This window comes from Rana temporaria, chromosome 2, assembly GCF_905171775.1.
Source record: "Rana temporaria chromosome 2, aRanTem1.1, whole genome shotgun sequence".
NCBI lineage: Eukaryota > Metazoa > Chordata > Amphibia > Anura > Ranidae > Rana > Rana temporaria.
Genome location: NC_053490.1, coordinates 5,057,774 through 5,079,813, shown reverse-complemented (window position 1 = coordinate 5,079,813; position 22,040 = coordinate 5,057,774). Strand labels below are relative to the sequence as shown.

The following is a 22,040-nucleotide window of genomic DNA, read 5'->3' as shown; positions in this document are numbered from 1 at the left end:
AATGGTCATAGCGCCGGGTGTACCTCTTCCCAACCCAAACTGCCCGTTCCTTCCCTACTCCACAATACCTCCCTATAGATAATGGTCATAGGGCCCGTGTGTACCGCTTCCCGACCCAAACTGCCCGCTCCTTCCCTACTCCACAATACATCCCTATAGATAATGGTCATAGGGCCCGTGTGTACCTCTTCCCAACCCAAACTACCCGTTCCTTCCCTACTCCACAATACATCCCTATAGATTATGGTCATAGGGCCTGTGTGTACCTCTTTCCAACCCAAACTACCCGTTCCTTCCCTACTCCACAATACATCCCTATAGATAATGGTCATAGGGCCCGTGTGTACCGCTTCCTGACCCAAACTGCCCGTTCCTTCCCTACTCCACAATACATCCCTATAGATAATGGTCATAGGGCCTGTGTGTACTGCTTCCCAACCCAAACTGCCCGTTCCTTCCCTACTCCACAATACATCCCTATAGATAATGGTCATAGGGCCCGTGTGTACCTCTTCCCAACCCAAACTACCCGTTCCTTCCCTACTCCACAATACCTCCCTATAGAAAATGGTCATAGGGCCCGGGTGTACCTCTTCCCAACCCAAACTGCCCGTTCCTTCCCTACTCCACAGTACATCCCTATAGATAATGGTCATAGGGCCCGGGTGTACCTCTTCCCGACCCAAACTGCCCGTTCCTTCTCTCCTCCACAATACATCCCTATAGATAATGGTCATAGGGCCCGGGTGTACCTCTTCCCGACCCAAACTGGCCGTTCCTTCCCTACTCCACAATACATCCCTATAGATAATGGTCATAGGGCCCGGGTGTACCGCTTCCCGATCCAAACTGCCCGTTCCTTCCCTACTCCACAATACATCCCTATAGATAATGGTCATAGGGCCCGGGTGTACCTCTTCCCGACCCAAACTGGCCGTTCCTTCCCTACTCCACAATACATCCCTATAGATAATGGTCATAGGGCCCGTGTGTACCGCTTCCCGACCCAAACTGCCCGTTCCTTCCCTACTCCACAATACCTCCCTATAGATAATGGTCATAGGGCCCGTGTGTACTGCTTCCCGACCCAAACTGACCGTTCCTTCCCTACTCCACAATACATCCCTATAGATAATGGTCATATAGGGCCCGTGTGTACTGCTTCCCGACCCAAACTGACCGTTCCTTCCCTACTCCACAATACATCCCTATAGATAATGGTCATATAGGGCCCGTGTGTACCTCTTCCCGACCCAAACTGCCCCTTCCTTCTCCCCTCCACAATACATCCCTATAGATAATGGTCATAGGGCCCGTGTGTACCGCTTCCCGACCCAAACTGCCCGTTCCTTCCCTACTCCACAATACATCCCTATAGATAATGGTCATAGGGCCCGTGTGTACCGCTTCCCGACCCAAACTGCCCGTTCCTTCCCTACTCCACAATACCGCCCTATAGATAATGGTCATAGGGCCCGTGTGTACCGCTTCCCAACCCAAACTGCCCGTTCCTTCCCTACTCCACAATACATCCCTATAGATAATGGTCATAGGGCCCGTGTGTACCGCTTCCCGACCCAAACTGCCCGTTCCTTCCCTACTCCACAATACCGCCCTATAGATAATGGTCATAGGGCCCGTGTGTACCGCTTCCCAACCCAAACTGCCCGTTCCTTCCCTACTCCACAATACATCCCTATAGATAATGGTCATAGGGCCTGTGTGTACCGGTATCCCGACCCAAACTGCCCGTTCCTTCCCTACTCCACAATACATCCCTATAGATAATGGTCATAGGGCCCGGGTGTACCGCTTCCCAACCCAAACTGCCCGTTCCTTCCCTACTCCACAATACATCCCTATAGATAATGGTCATAGGGCCCGGGTGTACCGCTTCCCGACCCAAACTGCCCGTTCCTTCTCTCCTCCACAATACATCCCTATAGAAAATTGTCATAGGGCCTGTGTGTACCGCTTCCCGACCCAAACTGCCCGTTCCTTCCCTACTCCACAATACATCCCTATAGATAATGGTCATATGGCCCGTGTGTACTGCTTCCCGACCCAAACTGCCCGTTCCTTCTCTCCTCCACAATACATCCCTATAGATAATGGTCATAGGGCCCGTGTGTACATCTTCCCGACCCAAACTGCCCGTTCCTTCCCTACTCCACAATACCTCCCTATAGAAAATGGTCATAGGGCCCGGGTTTACCTCTTTCCAACTCAAACTGCCCGTTCCTTCCCTATTCCACAATACATCCCTATAGATAATGGTCATAGGGCCCGTGTGTACATCTTCCCGACCCAAACTGCCCGTTCCTTCCCTACTCCACAATACATCCCTATAGATAATGGTCATAGGGCCGTGTGTACCGCTTCCCGACCCAAACTGCCCGTTCCTTCCCTACTCCACAATACATCCCTATAGATAATGGTCATAGGGCCCGTGTGTACCGCTTCCCGACCCAAACTGCCCGTTCCTTCCCTACTCCACAATACATCCCTATAGATAATGGTCATAGGGCCCGTGTGTACCGCTTCACGACCCAAACTGCCCGTTCCTTCTCCCCTCCACAGTACATCCCTATAGATAATGGTCATAGGGCCCGTGTGTACCTCTTCCTGACCCAAACTGCCCGTTCCTTCCTTACTCCACAATACCTCCCTATAGATAATGATCATAGGGCCAGTGTGTACCGCTTCCCGACCCAAACTGCCCGTTCCTTCCCTACTCCACAATACATCCCTATAGATAATGATCATAGGGCCCGGGTGTACCGCTTCCCGACCCAAACTGCCCGTTCCTTCCCTACTACACAATACATCCCTATAGATAATGGTCATAGGGCCCGGGTGTACCTCTTCCCGACCCAAACTGCCCGTTCCTTCCCTACTCCACAATACATCCCTATAGATAATGATCATAGGGCCCGTGTGTACCGCTTCCCGACCCAAACTGCCCGTTCCTTCTCTACTCCACAATACATCCCTATAGATAATGGTCATAGGGCCCGGGTGTACCTCTTCCCGACCCAAACTGCCCGTTCCTTCCCTACTCCACAATACATCCCTATAGATAATGATCATAGGGCCCGTGTGTACCGCTTCCCGACCCAAACTGCCCGTTCCTTCCCTACTACACAATACATCCCTATAGATAATGGTCATAGGGCCCGGGTGTACCTCTTCCCGACCCAAACTGGCCGTTCCTTCCCTACTCCACAATACATCCCTATAGATAATGGACATAGGGCCCATGTGTACCGCTTCCCAAACTGCCACTTCCTTCTCCCCTCCACAGTACATCCCTATAGATAATGGTCATAGGGCCCGTGTGTACCTCTTCCTGACCCAAACTGCCCGTTCCTTCCCTACTCCACAATACCTCCCTATAGATAACGGTCATAGGGCCCGATTGTACCTCTTCCCGACCCAAACTGCCCGTTCCTTCCCTACTCCACAATACATCCCTATAGATAATGGTCATAGGGCCCGCGTGCACCGCTTCCCGACCCAAACTGCCCGTTCCTTCCCTACTCCACAATACATCCCTATAGATAATGGTCATAGGGCCCGGGTGTACCTCTTCCCGACCCAAACTGCCCGTTCCTTCCCTACTCCACAATACATCCCTATAGATAATGGTCATAGGGCCCGGGTGTACCTCTTCCCGACCCAAACTGCCTGTTCCTTCCCTACTCCACAATACATCCCTATAGATAATGGTCATAGGGCCCGGGTGTACCTCTTCCTAACCCAAACTGACCCTTCCTTCTCCCCTCCACAATACATCCCTATAGATAATGGTCATAGGGATCGTGTGTACCGCTTCCCGACCCAAACTGCCCGTTCCTTCCCTACTCCACAATACATCCCTATAGATAATGGTCATAGGGCCCGTGTGTACCGCTTCCCGACCCAAACTGCCCGTTCCTTCCCTACTCCACAATACATCCCTATAGATAATGGTCATAGGGCCCGTGTGTACCGCTTCCCGACCCAAACTGCCCGTTCCTTCCCTACTCCACAATACATCCCTATAGATAATGGTCATAGGGCCCGGGTGTACCGCTTCCCGACCCAAACTGCCCGTTCCTTCCCTACTCCACAATACATCCCTATAGATAATGGTCATAGGGCCCGCGTGCACCGCTTCCCGACCCAAACTGCCCGTTCCTTCCCTACTCCACAATACATCCCTATAGATAATGGTCATAGGGCCCGGGTGTACCTCTTCCCGACCCAAACTGCCCGTTCCTTCCCTACTCCACAATACATCCCTATAGATAATGGTCATAGGGCCCGGGTGTACCTCTTCCCGACCCAAACTGCCTGTTCCTTCCCTACTCCACAATACATCCCTATAGATAATGGTCATAGGGCCCGGGTGTACCTCTTCCTAACCCAAACTGACCCTTCCTTCTCCCCTCCACAATACATCCCTATAGATAATGGTCATAGGGATCGTGTGTACCGCTTCCCGACCCAAACTGCCCGTTCCTTCCCTACTCCACAATACATCCCTATAGATAATGGTCATAGGGCCCGTGTGTACCGCTTCCCGACCCAAACTGCCCGTTCCTTCCCTACTCCACAATACATCCCTATAGATAATGGTCATAGGGCCCGTGTGTACCGCTTCCCGACCCAAACTGCCCGTTCCTTCCCTACTCCACAATACATCCCTATAGATAATGGTCATAAGGCCCGTGTGTACCTCTTCCCGACCCAAACTGCCCGTTCTTCCCTACTCCACAATACATCCCTATAGATCAGACCTGGGCAAACTACGGCCCGCAGGCCGTATACGGCCCGCCGGACCTTTTAATCCGGCCCCCGGGCAGTGTTGCCAACCGTCCGTAGAAGGCACTTTTTCCCTGTTCGTAAAAGTCCGTAATAAGGGAAATGTGCCCGTAAAAAGATCCGAATGTGAGCCGCAGCGCAGGCAGCGTCTAGTCCTCCTACATTATGCATAGCCTCGCCCTCTCTGACCGCCCAGCCCACCACCACCCGCCACGCAGCCAATTATCAAAGCGCATTTTGCGCTAACAACACTGCTGCCAGCCTATTCAAAAGAGCAGTGCGGGGAAACTGAGGAACATCGTAGAATGTGTGGACTCTGTGGAGAGCGGCACCGGCGGGATAGCACACAGCAGCAGATGTAGTGGACACACTGCAGACGCACCCCCACTGTGACGGAGTGGACTGAGTGAAGGCAGACGGAGACCGACCAGTGCGCCTGCCTGCCTGCTCTGCCCACCCGACTGACTGACTGTAGCAGTCGGCCAGCCGCCATGCTGGTGCCCGGACCTGGAGTGGACCCTGGTCTCCACTCTCTTTGTTGGAGTAGGACTCCTCGCGACGCCTGCTGCCTGCCCTCAGTGCCACTGCCCTGGCCTTGTCTGGTGAGTCCTCCTCAGTCCAGCAGCAGAGTGTGAAGTGCTATCCTACCTAGACATCATCAGTATGCTGTGTCCTCCTCCTGTGCCCCTTTCACCTCTCCACAGGTCAGATCCGTGGAGAGGTGAAAGGGGCACAGGAGGAAGACACAGCATACTGATGATGTGAAGAAGTGATATGATTTATTTGCAGCCTCTGTGCCATGTCCCCAGCCTCTGTCCCCCTCCTGTGTCATGTCCCCAGCGTCTGTCCCCCTCCTGTGCCATGTCCCCAGCGTCTGTCCCCCTCCTGTGCCATGTCCCCAGCGTCTGTCCCCCTCCTGTGCCATGTTCCCAGCGTCTGTCCCCCTCCTGTGCCATGTCCCCAGCGTCTGTCCCCCTCCTGTGTCATGTCCCCAGCCTCTGTCCCCTCCTGTGTCATGTCCCCAGCCTCTGTCCCCCTCCTGTGTCATGTCCCCAGCCTCTGTCCCCCTCCTGTGTCATGTCCCCAGCCTCTGTCCCCCTCCTGTGTCATGTCCCCAGCCTCTGTCCCCCTCCTGTGTCATGTCCCCAGCCTATGTCCCCCTCCTGTGTCATGTCCCCAGCCTCTGTCCCCCTCCTGTGTCATGTCCCCAGCCTCTGTCCCCCTCCTGTGCCATGTCCCCAGCCTCTGTCCCCCTCCTGTGTCATGTCCCCAGCCTCTGTCCCCCTCCTGTGTCATGTCCCCAGCCTCTGTCCCCCTCCTGTGTCATGTCCCCAGCCTCTGTCCCCCTCCTGTGTCATGTCCCCAGCCTCTGTCCCCCTCCTGTGTCATGTCCCCAGCCTCTGTCCCCCTCCTGTGCCATGTCCCCAGCCTCTGTCCCCCTCCTGTGCCATGTCCCCAGCCTCTGTCCCCCTCCTGTGCCATGTCTATAACAAGTACTCGTACCAGTTGTCCAACAATGATATTTACTGCTTTTTATAAAGAAATACAATTGATTTTATGCAGTATTGAGTTTAGCCTTTTGGCCCGGCCCTCCAAAATATTTTTAGTTTCTCATGTGGCCCCATCGAAAAAATAATTGCCCACCCCTGCTATAGATAATGGTCATAGGGCCCGGGTGTACCGCTTCCCGACCCAAACTGCCCGTTCCTTCCCTACTCCACAATACATCCCTATAGATAATGGTCATAGGGCCCGTGTGTACCGCTTCCCAACCCAAACTGCCCGTTCCTTCCCTACTCCACAATACATCCCTATAGATAATGGTCATAGGACCCGTGTGTACCGCTTCCCGACCCAAACTGCCCGTTCCTTCCCTACTCCACAATACAGAGTCACTGGAAGCACAGGAACACTGGGATCACTGGAGACTCTGGGGTCATTAGAGTGCCCCTGGGACGTAGAGTCATGGGAAGCACAGGAACACTGGGATCACTGGAGACTCTGGGGTCATTAGAGTGCTCCTGGGACGTAGAGTCCCTGGAAGCACAGGAACACTGGGATCACTGGAGACTCTGGGGACATTAGAGTGCCCCTGGGACATAGAGTCCCTGGAAGCACAGGAACACTGGGATCACTGGAGACTCTGGGGTCATTAGAGTGCCCCTGGGACGTAGAGTCATGGGAAGCACAGGAACACTGGGATCACTGGAGACTCTGGGGTCATTAGAGTGCTCCTGGGACGTAGAGTCCCTGGAAGCACAGGAACACTGGGATCACTGGAGACTCTGGGGTCATTAGAGTGCCCCTGGGACGTAGAGTCATGGGAAGCACAGGAACACTGGGATCACTGGAGACTCTGGGGTCATTAGAGTGCCCCTGGGACGTAGAGTCCCTGGAAGCACAGGGACACTGGGATCACTGGAGACTCTGGGGTCATTAGAGTGCTCCTGGGACGTAGAGTCCCTGGAAGCACAGGAACACTGGGATCACTGGAGACTCTGGGGACATTAGAGTGCCCCTGGGACATAGAGTCCCTGGAAGCACAGGAACACTGGGATCACTGGAGACTCTGGGGTCATTAGAGTGCTCCTGGGACGTAGAGTCCCTGGAAGCACAGGGACACTGGGATCACTGGAGACTCTGGGGTCATTAGAGTGCTCCTGGGACGTAGAGTCCCTGGAAGCACAGGAACACTGGGATCACTGGAGACTCTGGGGTCATTAGAGTGCCCCTGGGACGTAGAGTCATGGGAAGCACAGGAACACTGGGATCACTGGAGACTCTGGGGTCATTAGAGTGCCCCTGGGACGTAGAGTCATGGGAAGCACAGGAACACTGGGATCACTGGAGACTCTGGGGACATTAGAGTGCTCCTGGGACGTAGAGTCCCTGGAAGCACAGGGACACTGGGATCACTGGAGACTCTGGGGTCATTAGAGTGCTCCTGGGACGTAGAGTCCCTGGAAGCACAGGAACACTGGGATCACTGGAGACTCTGGGGACATTAGAGTGCCCCTGGGACATAGAGTCCCTGGAAGCACAGGAACACTGGGATCACTGGAGACTCTGGGGTCATTAGAGTGCCCCTGGGACGTAGAGTCATGGGAAGCACAGGAACACTGGGATCACTGGAGACTCTGGGGTCATTAGAGTGCTCCTGGGACGTAGAGTCCCTGGAAGCACAGGAACACTGGGATCACTGGAGACTCTGGGGACATTAGAGTGCCCCTGGGACATAGAGTCCCTGGAAGCACAGGAACACTGGGATCACTGGAGACTCTGGGGTCATTAGAGTGCCCCTGGGACGTAGAGTCATGGGAAGCACAGGAACACTGGGATCACTGGAGACTCTGGGGTCATTAGAGTGCTCCTGGGACGTAGAGTCCCTGGAAGCACAGGGACACTGGGATCACTGGAGACTCTGGGGTCATTAGAGTGCTCCTGGGACGTAGAGTCCCTGGAAGCACAGGAACACTGGGATCACTGGAGACTCTGGGGACATTAGAGTGCCCCTGGGACATAGAGTCCCTGGAAGCACAGGAACACTGGGATCACTGTAGACCCACTGAAAACAATGCACACCCTGTGTGGCTAATATCTCATCTCGGAGCACCATATTACCAAGGTGTGAAGGAGTCTGTGCTTTGCAGATCATATATTGCTTTTACTGAATTTACCAATATCGGCATTATATGACAAGGCGGTAAGACGACGGTGGAGGACACACCACAGCAACCAATCACAAATCACCTTTAAGGCAGAAATCTAAATACTGGAAGGAGGAGGAAATTCCGCGATGTCCTCATCCAAATCCCGAGCAGCTGTATGTACAGAACACAATCTCCATTCTACTTCACCGGGAACTTCCTCAATTATTCACACTGAGCTCGGAGCTCTCGTACACAAGAACTTGGCAGGCTACGGCCAGGCGGGGACGCAAGTTTCACTCATATTAACCCTTAGGGGTCCATTTATAGATGCTTTCACACAACTTTCACCCCGGATTAACAAATCCCTTTGAATTCAAAGGGGAAAATGTGTGAATTGTGGGTGAAAGCTGTGTGAAAACATTTATGAATTTTTATATTTGTATTATTATTATATGTATTATTATATTATTGGGGAAAATGTGTGAATCTTGGGTCAAAGCTGTGTGAAAACATTTAGAATTTTTTTATTTGTAATATTATTATTATTATATGTATTATTATATTATTGGGGAAAATGTGTGAATCTTGGGTGAAAGCTGTGTGAAAACATTTAGAATTGTTATATTTGTATTATTATTATTATATGTATTATTATATTATTGGGGAAAATGTGTGAATCTTGGGTGAAAGCTGTGTGAAAACATTTATGAATTTTTATATTTGTATTATTATTATATGTATTATTATATTGTTATTATATTATTGGGGAAAATGTGTGAATCTTGGGTGAAAGCTGTGTGAAAACATTTATGAATTTTTATATTTGTATTATTATATGTATTATTATATTGTTATTATATTATTGGGGAAAATGTGTGAATCTTGGCTGAAAGCTGTGTGAAAACTTTTTTGAATTTTTATATTTGTAATATTATTATTATATGTATTATTATATTATTGGGGAAAATGTGTGAATCTTGGGTGAAAGCTGTGTGAAAACATTTATGAATTTTTATATTTGTATTATTATTATATGTATTATTAAATTGTTATTATATTATTGGGAAAAATGTGTGAATCTTGGGTGAAAGCTGTGTGAAAACATTTATGAATTTTTATATTTGTATTATTATTATTATATATATTATTATATTATTGGGGAAAATGTGTGAATCTTGGGTGAAAGCTGTGTGAAAACATTTATGAATTTTTATATTTGTATTATTATTATATGTATTATTATATTGTTATTATATTATTGGGGAAAATGTGTGAATCTTGGGTGAAAGCTGTGTGAAAACATTTATGAATTTTTATATTTGTATTATTATATGTATTATTATATTGTTATTATATTATTGGGGAAAATGTGTGAATCTTGGCTGAAAGCTGTGTGAAAACTTTTTTGAATTTTTATATTTGTAATATTATTATTATATGTATTATTATATTATTGGGGAAAATGTGTGAATCTTGGGTGAAAGCTGTGTGAAAACATTTATGAATTTTTATATTTGTATTATTATTATATGTATTATTATATTGTTATTATATTATTGGGAAAAATGTGTGAATCTTGGGTGAAAGCTGTGTGAAAACATTTATGAATTTTTATATTTGTATTATTATTATTATTATATGTATTATTATATTATTGGGGAAAATGTGTGAATCTTGGGTGAAAGCTGTGTGAAAACATTTATGAATTTTTATATTTGTATTATTATTATATGTATTATTATATTATTGGGAACAATGTGTGAATCTTGGGTGAAAGCTGTGCGAAAACATTTATTTATTATTATTATATTGCTATTTTATTTATTTACAATTTTTAGACAATTATTTTATTATTATTATCATGATTGTATTTTTACTATTCATATAATAATTATTATTATTATTTTGTTATCATAATATTATTATTTCTAACACTACATTACATTATTTATATTATTTTTTTTTTTTTTAAATATGTGAATCTTGTGTGAAAGCAGTGTGAAAACATTTATTATTTTTATTATTATAAAATTATTTTATATTGTTGTTGCTTATATATTTATTATTATTTATTACAGGTACTTATATAGCACCATCGGTTTACGCAGTGCTTTATATATATATGTAAAGCACTGCGTAAACCGATGGTGCTATATAAGTACCTGTAATAAATAATAATAAATATATAAGCAACAACAATATAAAATAATTTTATAATAATAAAAATAATAAATGTTTTCATATATATATATATATTATACACATCAGTCCCTGTCCTCATGGAGCTTACGATCCAAGGTCCCCAACTCATATTTATAAACACACATACTAGGGGCCAATTTAGACAGGAGGCAATTACCCGCCCAGCATGGAGCTTTGGAGTGTAGGAGGAAACCGGAGCACCTGGAGGAAATCAATGCATGCACAGGGAGAACATGCAAACTCCAGGCAGGTAGTGCCGTGGTTGAGATTCAAACCATTGACCCTGGTGCTGTCAAGTGAAAGTGCTAACCACTTAGCCCGTGTTATTATTATTACTATTATTATTTTGTTATTATATATTATATATCATTTTTATATTATTATTTCTATTAATATTTTTGTAAACATTTGCAAATCTTGGGTGAAAGCTGTGTCAATGTTTTTTATTATTTCTATTATTTTTACTATTATTATGTTTTTATTATTTTTTATAAATGCATTTATTATTATTATTATTATTTATACATGAATTTATTATTATTATTTATAAATGCATTTATTATTATTATTATTGTTTATACATGCATTTATTATTATTATTGTTATTATTATTATTATTATTATTATTATTATTATTATTTATACATGCATTTATTATTATTATTATTATTATTATTATTATTATTATTTATAAATGCATTTATTATTATTATTATTATTATTATTATTATTATTATTTATACATTCATTTATTATTATTATTATTATTATTATTATTATTATTATTATTATTATTATTTATACATTCATTTATTATTATTATTATTTATAAATTCATTTATTATTATTATTATTATTATTATTATTATTATTATTATTATTATTATTATTTTTTATACATGCATTTATTATTACTATTATTATTATTATTATTATTATTATTATTATTATTTATACATGCATTTATTATTATTATTATTATTATTATTATTATTATTTATAAATGCATTTATTATTATTATTATTATTATTATTATTATTTATACATTCATTTATTATTATTATTATTATTATTATTATTATTATTTATACATTCATTTATTATTATTATTATTTATAAATTCATTTATTATTATTATTATTATTATTATTATTATTATTATTATTTTTTATACATGCATTTATTATTACTATTATTATTATTATTATTATTATTATTATTATTTATACATGCATTTATTATTATTTATAAATGCATGTATTATTATTATTATTATTATTATTATTATTATTATTATTATTATTTATACATGCATTTATTATTATTATTTATAAATGCATTTATTATTATTATTATTATTATTATTATTATTATTATTATTATTATTATTGTTTATACATGCATTTATTATTATTATTATTATTATTATTATTTATAAATGCATTTTTTATTATTATCATCATTATTATTATTATTATTATTATTATTATTATTATTATTATTATTATTATTTATTAGGGTTGTCCCGATACCACTTTTTTAGGACCGAGTACAAGTACCGATACTTTTTTTCAAGTAGTCGCCGATACCGAATACCGATACTTTTTTTAAATGTGTCCCCAAATGCAGCCATGTCCCCCCCATATGCAGCCATGTCCCCCACATATGCAGCCATGTCCCTCTAGCCATGTCCCTCACATATGCAGCCATGTCCCTCTAGCCATGTCCCTCACATATGCAGCCATGTCCCTCTAGCCATGTCCCTCACATATGCAGCCATGTCCCTCTAGCCATGTCCCTCACATATGCAGCCATGTCCCTCTAGCCATGTCCCTCACATATGCAGCCATGTCCCTCACATATGCAGCCATGTCCCTCTAGCCATGTCCCTCACATATGCAGCAATGTCCCTCTAGCCATGTCCCTCACATATGCAGCAATGTCCCTCTAGCCATGTCCCTCACATATGCAGCCATGTCCCTCACATATGCAGCCATGTCCCTCACATATGCAGCAATGTCCCTCTAGCCATGTCCCTCACATATGCAGCAATGTCCCTCTAGCCATGTCCCTCACATATGCAGCAATGTCCCTCTAGCCATGTCCCTCGATGCGGCGGCAGCGGCGGGGGGGAAAGGGGGGGGAAAGTATTCTATTTAGGTATCGGGGGTATTTGCGCGAGTACGAGTACTCCCGCAAATACTCGGTATCGGTCCCGATACCGATACTGGTATCGGTATCTGGACAACCCTATTATTTATACATGCATTTATTATTATTATTATTATTTATAAATGCATTTATTAATATTATTATTTTTAAATGCATTTATTATTATTATTATTATTATTATTATTTATAAATGCAGTTATTATTATTAGTAGTAGTAGCAGTAGAAGTAGAGTATACTATTAATGATTTATTTTTAGTATTGTTATTTATTTGCTGTTGATAAGAGGGGTCTTCAAGAAGTTCATGCACTTTTCTATGTTCATTGGAATTGGTGAGGATGGTGAGTAATTGGTCTGAGAGTGTCACATGACTAGTCTGTCTGGAAAGCCGGCTGACCTTGCAGTTTAGTATGAGTGATGTCATTTTTTTTTTTTTTAATTCTTAATAAAAAGAAGTGTGGAAACTTTTTGCAGAACCCTCATAATATTATTATTGTTAATATTTGTATATTTACTTGGTATAGTGATATAGAGACCACACACAAACTGCAGATTGCACCCGAGGGTACTTGGGGAACTCAGTCAAGTAATTGCCAGACCATTGTTCCTAATTTTTACTGACAGTCTACCAGCCGATTGGAGAAATGCCAATGTAGCACCAACATTTAAAAAAGGCCCCAAAATACATCCCTGGGAATCACAGACTAGCCAGTCTAACATCAATAGTATGTAAGCTCCTCTGGTACAGAGACTGATGTGACTGTGTTCTTTGTACAGCACTGCGAACCAGCCAGTCTAACATCAATAGTATATAAGCTCCTCTGGTACAGAGACTGATGTGACTGGCTCTCTGTGTTCTTTGTACAGCACTGCGGACCAGTCAGCCTAACATCAATAGTATGTAAGCTCTTGGAGGGGATGATAAGGGACTATATACAGGAGTTCAGTGATGAAAACGGTATCATTAGCAGTAAACAGCATGGATTCATGAAGAATCGTTCTTCCCAAACCAATCTATTAACCTTCTATGAGGAGGGGAGCTGCCATCTAGATAAAGGAAGGCCCGTAGACTTGGTGTATCTGGATTTTGCAAAAGCATTTGACACAGTTCCCCATAAACGTTTACTGTACAAAGGTCCGTTGGCATGGACCATAGGGTGAGTACATGGATTGGACCATAGGGTGAGTACATGGATTGGACCATAGGGTGAGTACATGGATTGTACCATAGGGGGGAGTACATGGATTGGACCATAGGGGGAGTACATGGATTGGACCATAGGGGGAGTACATGGATTGGACGACCATAGGGTGAGTACATGGATTGGACCATAGGATGAGTACATGGATTGGACCATAGGGGGAGTACATGGATTGGACCATAGGGGGAGTACATGGATTGGACCATAGGGGGAGTACATGGATTGGACCATAGGGGGAGTACATGGATTGGACCATAGGGGGAGTACATGGATTGGACCATAGGGGGAGTACATGGATTGGACCATAGGGGGAGTACATGGATTGGACCATAGGGTGAGTACATGGATTGGACCATAGGGTGAGTACAAGGATTGGACCATAGGGTGAGTACATGGATTGCACCATAGGGTGAGTACATGGATTGGACCAGAGGGTAATTACATGGATTGGACCATAGGGTGAGTACATGGACCATAGGGTGAGTACATGGATTGAACCATAGGGTAAGTACATGGACCATAGGGTAAGTACATGGACCATAGGGGGAGTACATGGGCCATAGGGTGAGTACATGGATTGGACCATAGGGTAAGTACATGGACCATAGGGTAAGTACATGGACCATAGGGTAAGTACATGGACCATAGGGGGAGTACATGGGCCATAGGGTGAGTACATGGACCATAGGGTAAGTACATGGACCATAGGGCAAGTACATGGACCATAGGGGGAGTACATGGGCCATAGGGTGAGTACATGGATTGAACCATAGGGTAAGTACATGGACCATAGGGTAAGTACATGGACCATAGGGCAAGTACATGGACCATAGGGCAAGTACATGGACCATAGGGGGAGTACATGGACCATAGGGGGAGTACATGGGCCATAGGGTGAGTACATGGATTGGACCATAGGGTGAGTACATGGACCATAGGGTGAGCACATGGGCCCTAGAGTGAGTACATGGACCATAGGGTGAGTACATGGACCATAGGGTGAGTACATGGACCATAGGGTGAGCACATGGGCCCTAGAGTGAGTACATGGACCATAGGGTGAGTACATGGACCATAGGGTGAGTACATAGACCATAGGGTGAGTACATAGACCATAGGGTGAGTACATAGACCATAGGGTGAGCACATGGGCCATAGGGTGAGTACATGGACCATAGCGTGAGTACATGGACCATAGGGGAAGTACATGGACCATAGGGTGAGTACATGGGCCATAGGGTGAGTACATGGACCATAGGGCGAGTACATGGGCCATAGGGTGAGTACATGGATTGAAAACTGGCTACAAGGGCAAGTTCAGAGGGTGGTGATAAGTGGGGAGTACTCGGAATGGTCAGGGGTGGGTAGTGGGGTCCCCCAGGGTTCTGTCCTGGGACCAATCCTATTTAATTTGGTCATAAACGCCCTGGAGGACGGGGGAAACAGTACAATCTCTGTATTTGCGGACAATACTAAGCTAAGCAGGGCAATAACTTCTCCGCAGGATGTGGGAACCTTGCAAGAAGATCTGAACAAATTAATGGGGGGGGGCGGGGCAACTACATGGCAAATGAGGTTCAATGTAGAAAAATGTAAAATAATGCATTTGGGTGGCAAAAATCTGAATGCAATCTATAAACTGGGGGGGGAGAGCCCCTGGGGGCATCTAGGATGGAGAAGGACCTGGGGGTCCGAGTAGATGAGAGGCTCAGCAATGTCAAGCTGCTGCTAACAAAGCCAACAGAATATTGGCATTAAAAAAGGGGATCAACTCCAGAGATAAAATGATAATTCTCCCGCTCTACAAGACTCTGGTCCGGCCGCACCTGGAGTATGCCGTCCAGTTCTGGGCTCCAGTCCCCAGGAAGGGTGTACTGGAAATGGAGCGAGAACAAAGAATGATCGCTTGAATGATCAGTAAAGTGAATGACAATTTGATCTAGACACATGTACTGCCGAAAAATTAGTTCATTTTCGTTTTCGTTGCATTCGTTTTTTAGATTTTTTCGGAAATTCTGAAAATTCAAAAATTCTGAAATTTGGAAATTCTGAAAATTCAAAATTCAAAAAATTTCTAATTCTGAATTTTCGAATCTCTGATTTCCCATTTCCGAAATTTTCGAATTTCCGAAATTTTAGAATTTTAGAATTTTCGAAATTCAAATTTTTGAATTTCCGAAATTCAAATTTTGGAATTTCCGATATTCACATTTTTGAATTTCTGAAATTCAAAATTTCCAATTTTTACGAAATTTCTAATATCCGAATTTCCAAAATTTCTGAATTTCAGAAATTTCTAATATCCGAATTTCCAAAATTTCTGAATTTCAGAAATTTCGATTTTCCGAAATGTCGAATTTCGAGATTTCAGAAATTCGTAAAATTTCGTACAATTTTGTAAAATTTCGTACAATTTTGTAAAATTTCGTACAATTTTGTAAAATTTCGTACAATTTTGTAAAATTTCGTACAATTTTGTAAAATTTCGTACAATTTTGTAAAATTTCGTAAAATTTTGGAAATCCGAAAATTAAAAAATTCGGAAATTTCGGAAATAACGAATTGGTCAAAATTAGTTATAAAAACAAATTCGGAACTAAACTAATTGCACATGTCTAACTTGATCTTCTGTAAAAATTTTGAATTTCCGAAATTCACATTTTTGAATTTCCGAAATTCACATTTTTGAATTTCCGAAATTCACATTTTTGAATTTCCGAAATTCACATTTTTGAATTTCCGAAATTCAAAATTTCTAATTTGCGAAATTTTGAATATCCGAATTTCCAAAATTTCTGAATTTCAGAAATTTTGAATATCCGAATTTCCAAAATTTCAGAATTTCCGAAATGTCGAATTTCGAAAATTTGTAAAAGTTCAGAAATTTGTAAAATTTCGGAAATTTGTAAAATTTCGGAAATTTGTAAAATTTCGGAAATTTGTAAAATTTCGGAAATTTGTAAAATTTCGTACAATTCGTAAAATTTTGTACAATTTGTAAAATTGTGTACAATTCGTAAAATTTCGTACAATTCGTAAAATTTAGCAAATCTGAAAATTTGGAAATCCGAAAATTTGGAAATCCGAAAATTAAAAAATTCGGAAATTTCGTAATCAACGAATTGGTCAAAATTAGTTATAAAAACAAATTTGGAACAAAACGAATTCCACGTGTCTAACTTGATCTTCTGTAAAATTGTCCCGTGTATGTCCGCCATCAGACAGGACTCCGGGCTCAGCGTGAATTGGAGAATCTCATCCTGAAATTGTTATTACAAATAATAAAACAGAACTCTACTTGTTTTGTTACAAGTGCACCCATGCGGCTCCAATCACCTTCTACAGAGGAAACCTCCATTGAAGGAGATGGCCGGGGAGCAAAGGACTCTGGGATTGGCCGAGGACGTCTCTCCACCCCCCACACAAGGGAACCCTCAGCTGGGAAAACCTCTAAAGAACAACCCGGGATTTCCTGATAGAAAAGAGACAGAGGAAGGATTTACACTTCTTACCGACTGTCAGCTCTTGGGGCTCAGACTGCACCAGGGACACTCATGGAGGAGAAGAGGCTTCTGTGGTGTCCTTAGGGGCTGTGTACACATCACACCATTCCGTGACCCCGGCGGGGACTGTCCTCTTCCTGTAATCCCCCCAAGAGAGGGGGAGGGGCGACCAATACCAGAGACTTGTGTGCAGGGAAACTTCCATGGAGGCTCCGGGGATAACTTTATCCCGATCACAACACCGCCGACCGCAGAATGTCACTTTACACATCACATCGAACGAGCCGCACCTCCCATCCCTCCGATCCCTCCAATCCCTCCGATCCCTCCCATCCCTCCGATCCCGCCGATCCCTCCAATCTCTCAGATCCCTCCGAACCCTCCAATCCCTCCGAACCCTCTGATCCCTCCTTTCCCTCCAATCTCTCTGATCTCTCCGATCCCTCCTAACCCTCTGATCCCTCCAATCTCTTTGATCCCTTCAATCTCTCCGATCCCTCCAATCCCTCCGAACCCTTCAATCCCTCCAATCTCTCTGATCCCTCCGAACCCTTCAATCCCTCCAATCTCTCTGATCCCTCCGAACCCTTCAATCCCTCCAATCTCTCTGATCCCTCCGAACCCTTCAATCCCTCCAATCTCTCTGATCCCTCCAATCCCTCCGATCCCTCTGAACCCTCCAATCTCTCCGATCCCTCCGAACCCTCCGATCTCTCTGATCCCTCCGATCCCTCCAGTGTTGTAACTGTACTGTCTGTACTCATGGTGTAAAGATCTGCGCAAACTGTTAGCACTGTATAAATCCTGTATAATAATTTTATATATATATATATGTTCTGTAATTATTGACTGCAGCTAAGATAGATAGATAGATAGATAGATAGATAGATAGATAGATAGATAGATAGATAGATAGATAGATAGATAGATAGATAGATAGATAGACAGACAGACAGACAGACAGACAGAGAGAGAGAGAGAGAGAGAGAGAGAGACAGAGAGAGATAGATAGAGAGAGAGAGATAGAGAGAGATAGAGAGAGAGAGACAGAGAGAGACAGAGAGAGACAGAGAGAGACAGAGAGAGAGATAGATAGATAGATAGATAGATAGATAGATAGATAGATAGATAGATAGATAGATATATAGATATAGAGAGAGAGATAGATAGATAGATAGAGAGAGATAGATAGATAGATAGATAGATAGAGAGAGAGAGATATATAGAGAGAGAGAGATATAGAGAGAGAGAGAGAGAGATATAGAGAGAGAGAGAGAGAGATAGATAGATAGATAGATAGATAGATAGATAGATAGGTGTGTGTGGTGGGTCTATAAATATAGAGGATCGGTGGTGGTGTAGTGGTCGGTGATGACGACGTTCCTCGGTTTCCTGTAGGGGGGGGGGGATCTTCACTTTGCTCAGAATCTCTCACATGTTGCAGGTTAGAATATCTTCCCCCTTCCCTCCCCCGTGCCTTCTACTGTACATGTCAGAGGAGGTCACACGCCTGCCCTGGGCTCACCAATCAAATGTAAAGATCCCCACACACACGGTACAATCTGACTGACACGTTACAATCTCCTTCAGATCGTCCAACAACTATGTAGTGATTGGATACAAATTGATTGGATAGATGAGCTGGGTGCTACACTGCAAAGTTTTAGGCCGGCCGGAGATGGATAGAATCTCGGCTAATTCAGCAAAGACTCCCTAGCCAAAATCGGATCCATCTATGGGCAGGCTGGTTGTACTGGAGTTGATCCATCGATGGGCTTCGGTACAACCAGCCTGTCGGATTTTTTATATGCAATTACTGCCAATAGCTATAGTCCCCAGCAGTGATCATTGTTTTCTGCTGGTGGGAAAGATCACTAGACACCTCCAGGACACTGCAAGAGACCATTAGAGACCACCAGGATACTGCAAGAGACCATTAGAGACCACCAGGATACTGCAAGAGACCATTAGACACCACCAGCATACTGCAAGAGACCATTAGAGACCACCAGCATACTGCAAGAGACCATTAGACACCACCAGCATACTGTAAGAGACCATTAGACACCACCAGCATACTGCAAGAGATTATTAGACACCACCAGGATACTGCAGGAGACCATTAGAGACCACCAGGATACTGCAAGAGACCATTAGACACCACCAGGATACTGCAAGAGACCATTAGAGACCACCAGGATACTGCAAGAGACCATTAGACACCACCAGGATACTGCAAGAGACCATTAGAGACCACCAGCATACTGCAAGAGACCATTAGACACCACCAGCATACTGCAAGAGACCATTAGACACCACCAGCATACTGCAAGAGATTATTAGACACCACCAGGATACTGCAGGAGACCATTAGAGACCACCAGGATACTGCAAGAGACCATTAGAGACCACCAGGATATTGCAGGAGACCATTAGAGACCACCAGGATACTGCAAGAGACCATTAGAGACCACCAGGATACTGCAAGAGACCATTAGACACCACCAGGCTACTGCAAGAGACCATTAGACACCACAAGGATACTGCAGGAGACCATTAGAGACCACCAGGATACTGCAGGAGACAATTAGAGACCACCAGGCTACTGCAAGAGACCATTAGAGACCACCAGGATATTGCAGGAGACCATTAGAGACCACCAGGATACTGCAAGAGACCATTAGAGACCACCAGGATACTGCAAGAGACCATTAGACACCACCAGGCTACTGCAAGAGACCATTAGACACCACCAGGATACTGCAGGAGACCATTAGAGACCACCAGGATACTGCAGGAGACAATTAGAGACCACCAGGCTACTGCAAGAGACCATTAGACACCACCAGGATACTGCAAGAGACCATTAGAGACCACCAGGATACTGCAAGAGACTATTAGACACCACCAGGATACTGCAAGAGACCATTAGACACCACCAGGATACTGCAAGAGACTATTAGAGACCACTGAGCTCCTGCAAGAGACCATTAGAGATCACTGAGCTCCTGCAAGAGACTATTAGAGACCCCTGAGCTCCTGCAAGAGACTATTAGAGACCACTGAGCGCCTGCAAGAGACTATTAGAGACCCCTAAGCTCCTGCAAGAGACTATTAGAGACGCCTAAGCTCCTGCAAGAGACTATTAGAGACCACTGAGCTTATGCAAGACTATTAGAGACCAATACACTCCTATAATAGACTATTGGAGACCACTGAGCTACTGCAAGAGACTATTACAGACCACCAAGATACTACATAAGATTTTCAGAGACCACCCAGATAATACAAGAGACTATAAGACACCACCAGGATAATATAAGGGACCGTTAAAGACCACTGAGATACTACAATACACTATTAGAGAGCACCAAAATAACCCAAGAGACTATTAGAGACCACTGAGCTCCTGCAAGAGTCTATTAGAGACCCCTGAGCTCCTGCAAGAGTCTATTAGAGACCACTGAGCTCCTGCAAGAGACTATTAGAGACCACTGAGCTCCTGCAAGAGTCTATTAGAGACCACTGAGCTCCTGCAAGAGTGTATTAGAGACCACTGAGCTCCTGCAAGAGACTATTAGAGACCACTGAGCTCCTGCAAGAGTGTATTAGAGACCACTGAGCTCCTGCAAGACTATTAGAGACCACTGAGCTCCTGCAAGAGACTATTAGAGACCACTGAGCTCCTGCAAGAGTCTATTAGAGACCACTGAGCTCCTGCAAGAGACTATTAGAGACCACTGAGCTCCTGCAAGAGTGTATTAGAGACCACTGAGCTCCTGCAAGACTATTAGAGACCACTGAGCTCCTGCAAGAGACTATTAGAGACCACTGAGCTCCTGCAAGACTATTAGAGACCACTGAGCTCCTGCAAGAGACTATTAGAGACCACTGAGCTCCTGCAAGAGTCTATTAGAGACCACTGAGCTCCTGCAAGAGACTATTAGAGACCACTGAGCTCCTGCAAGAGACCCTTAGAGACCACTGAGCTCCTGCAAGAGACTATTAGAGACCACTGAGCTCCTGCAAGAGACTATTAGAGACCACTGAGCTCCTGCAAGAGACTATTAGAGACCACTGAGCTCCTGCAAGAGACTATTAGAGACCACTGAGCTCCTGCAAGAGACTATTAGAGACCCCTAAGCTCCTGCAAGAGTCTATTAGAGACCACTGAGCTCCTGCAAGGGACCAATACAGACCACCAAGATACTACATAAGACTTTCAGAGACCACCCAGATAATACAAGAGACTATAAGACACCACCGGGATAATATAAGGGACCATTAAAGACCACTGAGATACTACAATAAACTATTAGAGAGCACCAAAATAACCCAAGAGACTATTAGAGACCACTGAGTTACTGCAAGACACTATTTGGAGACCACCAAGATACTACATAAGACTTCCAGAGACCACACAGATAATACAAGAGACTATTAGAGACCAGCGGGATCCGGCATGAGCTTTTCACAGTCCAGTACATTCGTTATATTCTTGGTGC

At 44.0% G+C, this 22,040-nt stretch overlaps 1 protein-coding gene across 6 annotated transcripts in view; it reads right to left on the bottom strand.

Moving 5' to 3' along the window:
* The window catches only part of ARAP1 (ArfGAP with RhoGAP domain, ankyrin repeat and PH domain 1), a 279,811-nt gene that overhangs the window by 155,461 nt on the left and 102,310 nt on the right, over window positions 1–22,040 (bottom strand). The gene's annotated exons all lie outside the window — the stretch shown is intronic.